General features: G+C 39.7%; 1 pseudogene; it reads right to left on the bottom strand.

Moving 5' to 3' along the window:
- Positions 1-12,288: 12,288 nt before the first annotated feature.
- LOC132224664 (U3 small nucleolar ribonucleoprotein protein IMP4-like) lies at positions 12,289-13,244 on the bottom strand (annotated as a pseudogene).
- Positions 13,245-14,680: the final 1,436 nt, after the last annotated feature.

Below are 14,680 nucleotides of genomic sequence, written 5' to 3'. Positions count from 1 at the left end.
GACACTCTATCCACTGAACCAGACTGGCCAGGGTATCATTCTTCTAATAAGCCTACTAATCTGGTCTTCCCTATTACCAGCATCTTCACCTTCTACAAAATGGGTGTTCATCATTCCATGCATGTGTGTTATTTTTTTAATTATATGTGTTTATCCCTAAATAAACGTAGTATTGTTTTGAAATTTTGAACTTTTTATAAATAGTATGATAAAATAGGTATTTTGTAACATACTTCTGTTTGGTTCTTTGTAGTTGTGAGATTTGTTCAAGTTGATATGTGTAGCTCTAGATGATTCATTATCAGTGTTAGGTGATATCCCATTGTTTAGTGTATGTTTATCAAATTATCATTTGTCCAAGAAATTGAAATAATATGGTGAGAGCCCTGAACATCAAAAGGTTGTGGGTTCGAATCCCAGATTGGGCACATACCCAGGTTGCAGGTTCAATCCCTGTTCGGGACACATACAGGAGATAGCCAATCAGTGGTTTTCTCTCACAGTGATATTTATCTCTTTCTCCCCCCTTTTTCTCTCTCTAAAAATCAATTGGAACAAATCTTCTGATAAGGATTGAAAAACATAGAAATAATGTGGTGAGAAACCCAAGTGAAACAATATTCAAATCATTATAATTACTTTCAGGACTATTAAAGTAAGTTTATTATTAACCAGTTAGCAAGGAAGAAAGAAATATCCCTATTTAATATGAGCATAAATCAACTTCCCAATTACTTTTGCACTAGTGACTTAAAAATATGTAAATAAGTACTGATTCAATAGTAAGGTGCTGTTTATCTCAATTCTACTTAATTTGGAGGTAATACATTACATAGGAAAACTTAGATTATCAGTATTGATTAATGATGTGAGGCATATAACTTGCAGAATAGGTTGGAGATTGCCAGTGAGATTCTGGTCTCAATCATGATGAAGTGACTTGCTCTGATGTACCTAAGGACCCTGTCTAATGAGTTGTGCCATCTTAATTGGCCACACACTGGTGAAAACATAAAAACAAGTTAATCATAATGATATCTCACGAAAGCCAAGCCATTAGCCAGCCAGAACCTCAGCCCAGAAAATGTTTCTGGCCATTTGGTCTTTACTTCATCTTAGCCTTCACAAGTAGAGAAACAAAAAGTTTGCGTAGAGTAAATGCTGCTAATTACTTCTGATTGGCATGCCATATATGGTCTTGTTATAATATGGAGGGGAATAAGCATGTAAAAGAATGCACATTAAATTGCTAAAGCGAATACAATAGAGAGAGAACATTTATTCTTTCAGTCATCTACCATATTCCATCATGAATGGGAGTAACAATGTTGGGATTGTGGAGATAGGAGTTTTGGAGATCCCCGTCATGGATCCCATAGATCCCAGTCATGGATATTCATGTATGTTACTCATTGTGAAAAAATCCTTAACAGTATAAGTCATTGCTTACTAGGAGATTTTTTCAGTTTTGTTTGTAACATTTAATCATGTTTCTATACTAATATAATAAGAAATATTTCTGTTGTATTGTAATCTAACTAGAACTTGTTTTTTCTTTTTTCAGACATGAGTTTTATGTGGTAGTGATTATGATGTTGTTATGGAAAGGAAACTTGACTAACAACAGTTACCAAATACAGCTCTTTTATTACCTATTTCCCAAACAATCTCCATTTTATTTACCATTTGACAAATGCATTTTTATTTTATAAAATAGCAAAAAACTCTTTATGCAGGATGTCTGTTTTATAGTATATTTACATTAAAACTTTTAGGTTAAAATGTATGTTATTTCTATTAACTTTATCGTTTTTAATTATACAGAAAAAGGTGCTGTCTGAATTTTCCTATTCCAGTGTTTTCTGGGTTCAAGAACATGATATAAAACACTATATATAAAAAAACCAACAACACTATATCATTAGTACTATGCTAATAATGTTACATTATGACGATTTGATTGTTTTGCCTACAGATATTAGAACATATATTTGACTTTGTATTTGCGTAAGGAGCATATTATTACAATTCCTAATATTTCTCAGATGGTAAGACAAAATTATATTCAAATGAGAATCTATGTTGAAAATTCCATATCTATAATATGGTGAATAAATGATTTGGTGAAATGGAGAACAGAAGTTGTAATAATGATATACATTATTTTAATATATATTTTATTAAATCATTGATCGGCTGCCTCCTGCATGCCCCACACTGGGGATTGAGCCAGCAACCTGGGAATATGCCCTGACCGGGAATTGAACCATGACCTGGTTCATAGGTCCATGCTCAATCTCTGAGCATAGCCAGCTGGGCATGATATACATTATTAATGCTAAAGTATTTGGGGATTTTTGACACAGCATCACTGTCTATAAGAAGAAACTTATACTTGCAAGTGAAACATTTCCATCTGAATTTGAAAGGCTAGAGTAGAAATTAATAGTTGGTACTCTTTGGACCAAAGCAGTTAACTTTTTTTTTTCTTTTCCTGAATATATTTTTTCACTTGTTTCCTCTCCCCAACATTTTTCAAGTTATTACCAGATTGCCTAAGGGAGAAACCGTCTCTTGAAAAATTATAATACCTTGGCTTCAGTTTCTTCTACCTTTCCTAATAAGTTCATCTTTCTAAAGGAGACATTGTAACAAAGCATTCCTACAGGGATTTCACGGTATCCGACGAGGTCCGACTCCTTTTTTCTTAGGCTAAACATTTCCTCACTGAAAGAAGCATTTATCAGCACCTATTATGTTCCTTTCCCACTGCTATAATCCTCTATATTTTCTTAAATAGAACAGATTATATTAGGAATCCAGTTCCAATGCCACAGTACTTGAATTTAGTTGTGAGTGGCTTTTTTCCTCCTAATCTCTATAAAAACTTTGGTAGTTGATTGAAGAGAACTTGCCTTTTTTGTGTGCTTTGTTCAGTTGCTAGGCTTTAATGGTAAGTGATGAGGAAAGATGAATAAAAGAAAATCTTGAATGGCCATGAAATCCTCATTCAGTTTGGAACAAACACCTTAGCTTTAATGTCTCTGCCACTTTTAACATATTTAAGTTCTTTGGTGTCTGTGAATGCTTGGCCACAGTCTTAAATCAAGTAGGATTTGAAACTTTCAGGCACTTTTAGAATACATTCTGTTTCTGATCATACATTGTTAAAGAGTATGTTAGATTTCAGAGCTGGTTTATTACCACTTTGTTTCTCAATAAAATACGGATCTACATTTTTTTCAGTTATATATTATGTATAATTGAGTTTCAAGGTGGTAACAGGTAATGTTCAATATAAAACAATTTATTATACTTAATATCTTAAATTTATTTTGGAAAGTGATTCATTTTATTTAAATTTCTCAAATACTCAGAGCACCAAGGAAAAGTATAGAGAATAACTTTCTATTATTGAAGTCCTGTAAAACAGGATGGACTTGCTTTTTCTACTGGGTAAACTTTATTTTTGTACTTACTATATAATAACCTTGAAAAATTAGTTGTTTTTCCATTAGCTTAATGATTCTGAACAACACCTTTGTTGACATTATATTTGGTATCAAAATTGTGTTAGAATCTTGACTGAATAATTAGTAAATCATTTGGTACTTTTACATATCCAGTTTAGTTATTTTATTTTAAAATTTTTATTCATTTTTCTTTTTTTCTTTATTGATTTTAGAGAGAGACGGAGGGAGAGGGAGAGGGGGAGAGAGAGAGAGAGCTAGTGCTAAACGCATCAATTTGTTGTCCCATTTATTTATTCATTCATTGCTTGATTCTTCTATGTGCCCTGACCAGAGATGAAACCCCTTGGCATATGGGGATGAAGCTCTAACCTCCATTCCCCCTGAGCAACCCAAGCAGGGTGCATCTTAATTATTTTATAATTAAATCCCTCAGAGTAGTTGTTGAGTTAAAAATTACTCCTATCAGTTTAAGTCCAAACATTCTATTCCATCAATCAATTAACAGTCATTGTAACCTCATTGGAAGCACTGTGGTAGCTTTTATATGAACGAATGATACTGTTTCAATTAATAAATCTGAAAAAAGTGAAGGTGATTTTACTCCTAGTGGACAGCACTCATCCACGGAATGCAGAATCATCTCCTGCAAACAGTATTTATTAAGGGAGTTGTATTTGTCTAGGTTAAGTACCTTTAGGTGACATCTGTGAATAACCAATTCAAAATGCTTAATTAACATTCGTTATCTATGGATATTCTATGGAATCCAATATTAGTAAACACGGGTAGGATTCATAAAGAAGGCAAGGTGGAATAGGAATGGTGTCAGGAACTAAGGTAGAACTCTCAATCTGGTCTCAGGGGCTCTTTGGTCTCTTGATTTTATTCATCCATTTATGCATGTGTTCATTGAACAAGTGTTTTTTGATTACTGTGTGCCTGAACTAGACACTGGAACTACCTCATGGAACAAGAAAGATTTGATTTCTTAAAGACACATAATATGTAATTAACATACTTTACAATTCACCAATTTAAAGCCTACAGTTCAATCATTTTTAGTACTAGAGGCCCAGTGCATGAAATTCATGCACTGGGGGGGGCGGCCCTCAGCCCAGCCTGTGCCCTCTCACAGTCCGGGAACCCTCGGGGTATGTCTGTCTTCAGGCTTAGGCCCGATCCCAGGCAGTCGGACATTCCTCTCGCAGTACGGGATCCCTTACTCCTTACCACCTGCCTGCTCACTGCTCCTTACCACTCAGCTCCCTGCGACTGCCCCCTGGTGGGGAGGGACCACGTGCTGGCTCCAGGGCATATCTGGTCTGCCTCCCTCAGTCCCGATGTGCCAGACCCCAGCAGCAAGCTAACCTACCAGTCGGAGCATCTGCCCCCTGGTGGTCAGTGCACATCATAGCGAGAGATTGAGCGGCCTTAGCATATCATGAGCATATTACACTTTGATTGGTTGAACGGACGACCAGACACTTAGCATATTAGGCTTTTATTATATAGGATATGCACAGAATTGTGCAACTGTGGGTAAGCAGAGTTTGACACTGCAAAAATAAGTCTTTGGGGTTATTAATTATTTTGTGCTGGTTATTTTTAAGAAAAGAAAGACTCAGGAAAGTCTTTGAGCTTCCCTCAACTGCCTAAAGGAATTTAGATAGAGGATCTGCTCCAAGAAGTGAGCTATCATTACAGACAACTAGTTAAATATGAACTAGTATGTGGCAGACAAGGAGGAAACTAGTACGGACCATTTCATCAAAGTCCTCTCTGTGTCCCATTGTTAAAGATTGCCCAGCAAACATTTGTTTATGAACATTTGCTTTTCCATCTCTTTGTGAATTGTCTTCCTCCCCTTCAAAGTCCCAAACCTCAATGTATCCTTTCTCTTTAGCTCAAGATGTAATATAAGCCGTAACTTTCTGGATCTGTTCTCAGCCATCACATTCTTATGGATTACCCATATGTACATACTTGATAAATTTGGTGTTTTTTTGCTGTTAATCTGTGTGGAAGGAAAATTATTCTCCCTCCCTCACACAGCCATCACCACAAACAATTTGAGAGCATTTTCTTTACCCAGGAAAGAAACTTTATCTATTAGCAGTCCGTCTCTATTTCCCTTCCCTTCAACCCCTGGCAACCACTAATCTGCTTTTGTCACTATGGATATTCTGGATAGTTCATATAAATGGAATCATATCTGGTCCTTTGTGACTGGCTTCTTTCTCTTAGGATAATATATACAAAGTACTTCACTCCTTTTTATTGTAAATTGATACTTAATTGTACAGATACAGCACATTTTACTTACCTTGTCATCAGCTAATGGACATCTGGGTCAGTTCCAAAGTTTTTGGCTATTAGGAATAATACTAGAAGCCCAGTGAATGAAATTTGTGCACTGGGGGGGTTTCCCTCAGCCCAGCCTGCACCCTCTCCAATCTGGGACCCCTAGGGGGATGTCCGACTGCTGGATGTCCTGTGGGATTGGGCCTAAACCGACAGTCAGACATCCCTCTCATAATCTGCTGGCTCCTAAACGCTTGCCTACCTGCCTGATTGCCCCTAACCACTTCTGCCTGCCAGCCTGATCACCCTTTAACCACTCCCCTGCCAGCCTGATCGCCCCCAACTGCACCCCCCTGCTGGCCCATTCCCCCCAAACTGCCCTCCCCTGCTGGCCTGGTCACCCCTAACTACCCTCCCCTGCTGGCCCAGTTGCCCCTAACTACCCTCCCCTGCCGGCCATCTTGTGGGTGTGGCATTCAATTAGCATATTCCCTCATTGGCTGTGGGCGCCACCATCTTTTGTGACAGCATGAGGGTCAATTAGCATGTTCCCTCTATTAGATAGGATTAGTATGAAAATCATGTGAAAGTTATTGGTGTGGAGGTGTGTTTTCATTTATCTTGGGTATATATGTAGGAGCAGAATTATAGTTTATATTGTAATTTTATATTTAACCTTTTAAGGAACTGTCACACTTTTCTAAAGAAGCTCTAGTATTTTTCATTTCCACTGACATTATATGAATGTCTCAATTTCTCCATTTCCTTGCCAATAGTTGTTGGTCTTTTTTATTATAGCCATCCTAGTGGATATAAATGGTATGCCATTTTGGTTGTAATGCCCATTTCTCTAATGAATAATAATGTTGAACAACTTTTTATGTTCTTTTTATAAAAAAATATTCTTTTTTTAATATGTTTTTATTGATTTCAGAGAGGAAGGGAGAGGGAGAGAGAGATAGAAACATCAGTGATGAGAGAGAATCATTGACTGGCTGCCTCCTGCACGCCCCACACTGGGGGTCGAGCCCACAACCCCGGCATGTGTCCTTGGCTGGAATCGAACCTGGGACCCTTCAGTCCGCAGGCTGATGCTCTATCCACTGAGCCAAGGGCATAAAAAAAAATATTCTTACTGATTTCAGAGAGGAAGGGATTGAGAGATAGAAACATCAATGATAGGTGAAAATCATTGATCGGCTACTTCCTGCATGCCCACAGTGGGGATCGAAGCCAGAACCCAGGCATATACCCTGACCATGAATCAAACTGTGACCTCCTGGTTCATAGGTCAACCCTCAACCACTAAGTCACGCTGGCCTGGCACAGCTTTTTAGGTTCTTATTCGCCCATTTGTCTATCTTCTTTGGAGAAGTGTCAATTCATATGCCCTGGCCATTTTTAAATTGGGTTATTTGTGCTCTTGTTGCATTTTAAGAGTGTTTTGTATATATGATGTAAAAATATTTCTCATTCTGTGTGCTGTCTTTTCACTGAGTGATGATGAATGGCCTTTAAAGCACAAGAGTTTTTTATTATGATGAAGTCCAATGTATACATTTTTTTGGTTTGTTTCTTGTGCTTATAGTTTATTGTTAAGAAGACTGCCTAACCCAAGATCATAAAAAAAATCTCTAAAATTTCTTTGTAAGAGTTTTAGTTTTTACATTTGAGTATGTAATTCATTTTGAGATAATTTTTGTGTTTGATATGAGGAAAGGGTCCAATTTCATTTATTTACATGTGGATATTCAGTTTTCCCAGCTTCAAACCTTTTCATACCTTTTAAATTTATTTTTTATTTTTGACACTGTTACAGATGTCCCCATCCCCCCCCCCGCCAAGGAGCCCCCCCCCATCTGCTTTGCCTGTGTCCCTTCACCCAGTCACCAGCCCCCTTCCCTCTGACCATCACCATACTGTTGTCTGTGTCTATGGGTTATATGTGTATGTTATTTTTTAAGATGTGAAAAAATAATCGCCTGGGGTTCTTTTTAAAATGCAAATTTTGCTTCATTAGTGGGCCCAAGAATCTGCTTTTTAGAAAGGTTCCAGATGACGCTATTAAATGTGGTCCTGGGACTATATTTTGAATAGCAAGGTAATAAACAACTACTGAACAAGGAATTGCAAGTAAATTCTAAGTGTGCATCTGCTTTGATCTCACCTGAGGAATGGCTTTCTTTACTGGTCTTAGTATATGGGAGACTATATCTTTTCCACTACTTTCAAGATAATATTGTATTATGTCAAGCCATACATTGAGATTTGTTCAGTAGCATCACTAAATCTGAGTTTTTCATTTTAACCAACAGAGATCATCTGGCTAGGTACATTGGAGCCAGGTGTTTAGCTTTTATAGCCATCGGTTGTGGCTAGGAGTGTTGGACGCTGCTGTCAGAGAAGAGGGTCTTAGGCTAGCCAGAGAATGAATAATCTTCTAATTTCAGGGACATCTGGAATTTTTTTTTACATTTAAATTTGAAAATTTATAAATGGCAATTAGTAAGAATTAGAAAATCTTTAAATGACAGCTAATGAGTACTTAATGGTTTGATAAGGGGAAATAGAATTTTCCTGGAATACCAGCTCTCCTCCATGTTTCATCTTTAGCAATAATGAATAGCTTGTGTGATTTCAGTACAGGCTATCATTGGAATGCAGGTAGTCCTGGTGCAAATGTTATCAAGGAAATTGGGGCGTCCTCTTCCCTGCTGGTGTTAGGGGTGGGGTCGTTGCATATCTTGAGAAAACAGAATTTTCTGAGACTTGCACAGGAGGATGAGTGTTGTTTATTTGCATGGAATTACGTCTCTAGGTTTCCAAAGTCTCATTTCCTTTATCCAGTCATAGAAGAAATATAGCTAGGGTTTCAGTTGAGCTAGAAGCAAAGCCAGGGTCCAGAGTTTCCTTTCCATGTTGGAGCTGGGTCCAGTTCAGCATCAGGCTAGTTGCAGTCCATTAGTCTATTGTGTGTGGGCAAATAACAGGAAACAGGAGTGAGAGCCCCCCCCCCCCCTACAAGCCAGGGGTCAAGCTCAACATGCTAAGAGAACAAATTCCTTAGTTTAGGGGAATAAATATCCCAAATTTTGTGCCCTTGCACTGGCCATGCCTATTCCGGCCAATGACCTGTTCCCAGGTGTGATAGACATCCAGCACCTTTGCTAGTCCTCCAGCTTTACTGGGCATGTATCTATCTTCACGTTATTGGACCCCTGGGGAGTGTAAACTTGTAGCTTCCTGGTGAAGCTGCCCAAATGACATGCCTATACTATTCGGCCTTCTCTTTGCTCCTTTCCTGTTATTAACACATTTCGTACCGCTCAGGAGTTTTCTCGTGTTTTGCGCGCCATCTGTTAAGGACCGCCCATGAGTGTGCTCGTTTTCACGCCCATGGAAAAAGCGAATCTAGATACTTATATACATTTTGTTTGGTCCTTCTTCATAGAGGAAAATGTTTTATGCAGTACCATACATTAAAAAAGTACTAGGAACTTTAATTGTTTAATTGTTTTTGTAAATAAAAATGTTATAATTATTGAAAAACAATACCTAAAGTGCATTATGATGTTTTAAATAACGTGCAGTTTGCCCCAAAACGTGCGGTCCCTGGCGTATGTCTTAGAGATTTCTATGCGGTATGCAATGTGTTAATAACTAGCTTAATTACAAGGGTATCACAAAGACCTTGGAGTAGGCAGTCACTGGTAAGGTACTGAGCCTTTGTGGATGCTTTCTCATTTATAGACTGAGAATAACAGCTCTTCTACAGAGACATTTTAATTACTTTGTTTCTGGAATAGAGTGTTAAGTGCTGAATCTGTGTTAGTTTTCCTCCCCTCCTACTTCCAGAAAAGATTTTCTGTTGATTTACATATAAATAACCAAGTATAATAGGGCCATTAAATTAAGGATAAAACAAGAGGCATCTAATGGGAGAACATAGTTTTTCTACAAAATCTAGGCTAACACTGGTTACTCTGGCTGAAAATTTAACTATGAGCTTTTTGGCAAACATAGTAGAAAGGGAAACAAAATCAATTAAGCATCACTTAATATGTAAAGATAAAAAGACATACTAGTTTGTTAGGAGAGAGAAAAATTTGTCTTAACATTAAATTTATGTTTAGTTATTACAAATAACTAAGAAGAAAAATAGAATGACCTACTTTATAATATTTAAAAAGCATCAAATGATAGATTATCTTTTTTATGGTTCATAAAATTCATCTAGCCTCTTCCCACTGCCCAATTTCAAAATTTTAGGTATTTGTACCATTAGCACTCTGCTTCTGGTTAGTTACCAAAATATGTATTAAATTTCAATTGTTGCTGTATCTAAAAGTCTCAGACACTAAGGCCTAAAACAACAAAAGTTTGTCATATAGTTTGGGACATCCAAAGCCTAAAATGGATTTCAGTGGACTAAATTCAAGGTATCAGAAGGCTGAGTTCTTTGTGCAAGCTATAGGGGGGGATCTTTTTCCTTGTCTTTTATGGTTTCTAGAGTCTGCCTGCATTCATTGGCGTGTGGTTCCTTTCCTCCATCTTCAAAACCTGCAATATCAGACTAGCCTTTATCACTCTGCCCTAGTTCTTGGTTCTCTTCTGCCTTCCTCTTCTCCTTTTATGGACCCTTGTGATTACATTGGGCCCAACTTCAGAATCCAGGATCATCTCATCGTTATTATTTATCCTCACCCAAGGATTTGTTTATTTATTTTTAGAGAGAGTAGAAGGGAAGGAGAGGGAGAGAAACATCAGTGTGCAAGAGAAACCTTACTTCTTTTTAGTCGGTTCAAAGCAGATTATTATTGTAGATCACGCAGGGGGAACAAAGGGTAAAATATTTATCTGAAGCAGTGTTTGACTATATTCTGCGCAGTGAGAAAACCTGAAGTCATTTTCAAGTTGCACCATTTCTTACTTCTTTTCAGTCAGGCCAAGTTTCTAAACTTTCCAAATCTCCATTGATTGCCTCCTGTACACAACTTGACTGGGGATCAAACCCACAGCTTAGGTATGTGCCATGACCAGGAATCAGACCTGCTACCTTTGGGTACACAGAACAATGCTCCAACCAACTGAGTAACCCAGCCAGGGCAGAATAATCTCCTTATTTTAAATTCAGTTTATTGGTAACCTTAATTCCATATGCTACCTTAATTCCCCTTTGTCATGTAGAGTAACATTCACAGATTTTAGGGATTAGAATTTGGGATCCTCTTTTTTTGGGGGGGGTACATTATTCTGTCTACCATAATGACCACTTATGATACAAATCCTTAATAAGATCTATGTTCATCATAATCAGTTCTGGTATTGTAAGGCCTTTCTGTAAAGAGCTTAATTATTATAATCCAAATATATAGCTTTTTATAGTTTTACATACCCTCTAAGAATTAAGAGATTTTACCCTGGCCCCCATTTTCACTTTTAAATATGGTTGTCTCAATTTGTCTTCTCTTCAGTTACATGAGGACATATTGAAATTTTTAATTTAGAAGCATTTAAACAACCAATTTTACCTCATGTATCTAATGTTAATGTTTGCACTCTCCCTCTCTTTAGTGAAAAAGAGTAAACAAATACTAACTTTTTGAAAGGATATTGACTTTTATATATCACATAATAACTGTGCCCCATCCCTTTTACAGTACAATGAATAAGTTACTGCAGTGCCAATAAGCATGTAAACACATTTGCTAATCAACAGCTGCTAGGATTTATCCATTTATCCACTCTTCATCTATTGAGCATTTAATACTGGAGATGCAGTAGTTAGGCTTGGCTCACATGGTATGAAAAGAAAATTGATTGGTTGGGAGGAGAGAGTAATACAAGTTCATGATAGATTTTTAAAATCTTTTTATTGACACAAAATTCTATTCTCAGCTTAAAATGATACAAACTTTTCTATTTCCCATTTAAAAAACATTCTCCTCATTTAAAACAATCTTCTATATATATAAAAGACAGAGACCATTCGACTGTTCAACCTTTCAGGGGCTATGATGTGGACTGACCACCAGGGGGCAGATGCTCAATGCACAGGCATGGAAACATGGAACAGACAGATGAATCTCAGAGGGAAGGGGGGTGGAGGGCAGGAAGAATTGAACCAAAGATCTTATATGCATAATAGAGGCCAGGTGCACCAGTGGGATCCCTCGCCCTGGCCTGAACCCAGCTCAGTGCACAGATTCATGCACCATCGGGTTCCCTTGGCCTGGACTGTGGTGATTGGGCCAGAACCGGCAGTCTGACATCACCTGAGGGACCTGGATTGCGAGAGGGTGCAAGCCAGGCTGAGGTGCTCCACCAGTGCACGAATTCGTGTGCTGGGCCTCTTGTTTATTATAAAACGCCTCAGACATGTTCAGGTTAAAATTATAATGATAACAATCACCCTGGCAAAAAAACACTTATATATCATACTAGTGTGCCAGTGCATGGATTCATGAACATTGAAAGGAAATTAATTAGAAGAAATATTATTATTATTTTTTTTTGGTGTGGCACACAGACTTTATTCTGACCACCCCCACCTCCTGGGTCCAAGTCCATATCCTGACAACAGAATGGGCTCACTCAGCACTTAGAAAGACCCTCTTATGTGCAGTGTTGGTGTAAGGATGCCAACGCCACTCCACATCTGCTATGGCCTCCTGTTCCAGTGTGCCAAGGCGAATCATGTATAACTTGAGCTCAAAGTGAGGGCCAACCTCGGTCAGCTGCACATTGCAGTGCGTGGTCTTCCTGTACACATGCTGTCGTAAGGAGATGTAGTCATTCTAGTTTGCAAAGGTGATGACCCGATGGCTGTCTTCTTTGGGCACAGGGAACAGGTAACGAAGTATGTTAGAGACCCGCTTGCCCAGACGGGGGGAGAAGCCATGAATGATGAGGTAAGGTTTGGCCTCTGACACGGTGCCCAGGTCAGGGATGTCATGCCGCATAAGCACATTGCTGCCGCATAAGCACATTGCATAGTGTGAAGTAAGCAGTGGGGCCAAAGGGCACGTGACTGACAATGAACCCCACCGGTGTGCCTCGATGCTCATGGATAACTATTAGGTCGGTGACACCATTAGCTTTGCAGGCTTGCACCAGTGACCCCACCTCATGTAGGCCACGGTTCATGTGCTGGGTACCGGGAAACACCAAATTCAGCTCCTTTGCAAACATCTTGAGGTGTGAACTGGGGTCTCGGGAAGTCGTGATCATGATCTTGGGATCCTCAACCCCTGCCCATCGATATTCTTCATCCACATGATTGGTCACACCTTCACCACCAGTGTCGTCAAACTCCAGGGAACCATGTAAGGTCAAAGCCTCCCTACGTAACTCCGTGGGGATCAGGCAGTTCTCTTTGAGCGCATGCCGCACCTTCTCCTTCCTCTCGTAGGCAGCGCGCTGTGCCTCGCGGGCCTTGTGGTAGAGGTACTCACGGCGAGGGTGCACCATGTTGCGCCACTTCCAAGTGGGTTTCAGAGAATCTGAGAGAGCTGCCGACACTATGCAGCCCTCACTTTCCTAGAAGAAATATTTTAATATCACTATTCACCCTTTCTCTATAATAGAAGTGTCAACCAAATTCATGGTTGATAATGACAGATCGAAACACACGTGTGTGATTGGCACCAGTGAGAGCATTATATGTATTGCACATGCTTGAGTCAACTTAGTCTTTTATAGATATAGAATAAATTTGCTTAATTAAACCTGCTTTCTGATTTAGCTAAACTTTTCCCAGCCCAGTGAAGCACTCCAACTTCTCTTTCAGGTAATTGTCAGCAACACAGCAGTAAATATCTAAACGAAGCAGATTATTGTAGATCATGCAGGGAGAACAAAGGGGAAAACATTTAACTGGAGCAGTGTTTGACTATATTCTGCGCAGTGAGAAAACCTGAAGTCATTTTCAAGTTCCACCATTTCTTACTTCTTTTCAGTTGGGTCAAGTTTCTAATCTTTCTAAATCTTCGTTTTCCGGCTAATGAAAAGAAAATAGGATTCTACTGAGTCTCCTGTCTGCCTACCCCAGGACTTCTGTGAGTATCAAATGAGATGAGGCACATGAAAATGCTTCACAAACATTTGGTCAAACTGTAAAATGTATGTACCTGGCTATAAAGCCAAGTTCCTGGGCTGAAGAAACTCCAAGGAGGCTAGATCCTAGAGAGAGGAATCCAAGTATTGCTATATGATGTCATTACCTGGTGCCCACAGCGACTGTTTCAGGGCTGGGCTGGGCTGTGGGCCACATTTTGTGCCCTGGGGTCTTGGTAGCATTGGCTGTGATTTGATGGGCTGTTGCTCTGGGTTGGTGGCAGGGCCTGTGTCGCACTTGGGGGAAGCTGAGGGTTGGTTTGTTGGCACCAGGTTCGTGGTGCCATTTATTTTTAAATGGCCAGTGTGCATCATGCCAGGTCCTGTGTTGAGCATCTGCCCCCTGGTGGTCAGTGTGCATCAGAGCTACTGATTGGGTGGACAGACATTTAGCCTTTTATATATATACTAGAGGCCCGGTGCACAAAAGTTTGTGCACTTGGGGGGAGGGGGAGTCCCTCAGCCCGGCCTGTGCCCTCTCGCAGTCTGGGACCCCTCAGGGGATGACCACCTGCTGGATTAGGCCCAATCCCCGGGGGATTGGGCCTAAAATGGCAATCAGACATCCCTCTGGCAGCCTGGCAGCTCGGCAGCCCTCAGGGGATGTCCATTTGCCAGCGGGGACCAGGCCTAAACTGCAATCGGACATCCTTAGCGCTGCTGAGGAGGCAGGAGAGGCTCCCACCACCACTGCTGTACTGGCAGCCATCAGCCTGACTTCTGGCTGAGCAGAGCTTCTCCCATGTGAAAGCGCTCTGACCACCAGAGGGCAGCTCCTGCACTGAGCATCT

Source organism: Myotis daubentonii, chromosome X (assembly GCF_963259705.1).
Source record: "Myotis daubentonii chromosome X, mMyoDau2.1, whole genome shotgun sequence".
Taxonomy (NCBI): Eukaryota; Metazoa; Chordata; class Mammalia; order Chiroptera; family Vespertilionidae; genus Myotis; species Myotis daubentonii.
The sequence above is the reverse complement of the archived record's forward strand: the minus strand, read 5'-3'. Positions and strand labels throughout refer to the sequence as shown.